This window comes from Cupressus sempervirens, chromosome 11 (genome assembly GCF_028749045.1).
Source record: "Cupressus sempervirens isolate cs-2001-9-10 chromosome 11, ASM2874904v1, whole genome shotgun sequence".
In the NCBI taxonomy this organism is placed as follows: domain Eukaryota; kingdom Viridiplantae; phylum Streptophyta; class Pinopsida; order Cupressales; family Cupressaceae; genus Cupressus; species Cupressus sempervirens.
Genome location: NC_143128.1, coordinates 536,082,892 through 536,084,849, shown reverse-complemented (window position 1 = coordinate 536,084,849; position 1,958 = coordinate 536,082,892).

The window sequence follows — 1,958 nt, the reverse complement described above, 5'->3', positions numbered from 1 at the left end:
TTTGATACTATATGTACTGTTGCTTCTCAACAAGATGATACACCTTGCCTTGACACTTATAATAGTAAATGTGATCCTATGACACATCATAAGACTTTCCAAGTTATATTTAGTGACCATGTTCATGACCATAGGATTTTAGCTAAGTTGTTTTCTCATAGTTTTCATGACAAATATTTATAATGGTATTTCTCTTTGCCGCCTTATTCTATTGATTATTTTCATAAAATTGCTAATGCCTTTATACAATAGTTTCAAAATAATATTGATCTTTTTGTTTCTTTGATTGATTTGATTCATTGTAAAGAAGGCTCTAAGGAGAAAGTGATTGATTTTATTGGTAGTGCTCAAATTTCTTGTCCTATGCCTGATCTTTATATTCAACATATGTTTATTGAGAATTTATAAAAAAGACATTAGAGGTAAGATTATTCTTACTAAGTTCACTTCTTTTTTCACAACTTTGTGCAATGCTTCATCATTATCAATTACAAGTGAGTTAGCTTGAGAGAACCACTCCAATGGCTCATGTATCTATTAATAAGAGTGATGCCACACATAATCCTAATAAATTGTAGAAAACTAATAACTATGTCAAGACTAAAAAATCCACAGATACAGTAGATGATCAAGTAGTTGTTTCACCTTGAGGTGCCACTACTTCTTCCTCTTTTTTTTCAGATGAATCATAAGTTTACTCTTATTTCTGAGTCTTTGAATTCTATTATGAATCAACTGGTTAGTGCTAATATGATTACACTTCTTCCTGTTAAACTACTATGGCCTTCTACTACATCGAGTTTACATTTAAATCCTCAAGCTTTTTGTCAATTTCATCACCAACTTGAACATAATACTTAGGCATGTTATATTTGAAATATAAGATTTAATATTTGATTGATTCTAATGAATTATATATTAATAGTCAAGATAATAGGAATAAATATGTGGCACCTCCTAATGAAAATCTTTAAATCTACACTAATCCTTTATTTCAACATACTATACTAGTGTTCAATATCCTTCTTCATGTTCTCCTTCTAAAGTGAATGTCACTTATGATACTTTACAATAAGAGAATGATAATACTATTAATGTTGTGGAACATGTAGCTCAACCTCCTCCTCCAACTAAATAAGAAATTCCCTCTATGTCTAATGCTCAACCTAAACCTAAACTAAATCATAAGCATTCTAGAGCCCTTACTATCTTATTCACTGATGCTAACAAGTTCAAGGCTCTAGATGGTCCTCTCTATATTACTACTAAGATTGCTAAGTATCCTTCTTATGGGTGTCTTATTTATACTACTTCTATGGTTAAAATTATTACCAAGGAACATTTATATGCTAAGCTAAAATATCATGACTCCTATAAATCAAATGATACTTGGATTCAAACTTGTAATATTTTCTTGTATCCCTCGTAAGGTTCCATCTCTTTTCATGTTGAGCTTTGTGGTAAAGAGGTGGATAGTACCTTTGTTGTTATTCCTACTTCTGATTAGTTCCAAGTGAAGTTTGGTTTACCTTGGTTGACGGCTATGCAAGCCATTGCTTCTCCTATTCATCAATGCATTAAATTTCCTTATGATGGTGAGATTAAGACAATAAATCATAGTCTTTATCATCTTTCTAGACCTTGACATTGTGCTACTTTAGATTTCTATTGGCCTTCTATTCCTATTACTCCTATTCATTTGGATTCTATGTTTTTCTCCTATCAAGCTCATAAATTTTGAAAGATTTTTTATTTTAAGTATGCCTAGGGGTTTCTCTTGTGGTATTTTACCTACACCTTGTACACCTATTTTTTCTAATTCTTATATTTCTAGTGGTCATCCACTTCTTGCACCTACGGATCCTCCTAGTGTGGTTTGTCCTTCTATATCTCAACCTCCTATTATTCCTCCTCTTGTTTCATCAAAAGGTAAGGAACCTATGGTTTTTGATACTCCT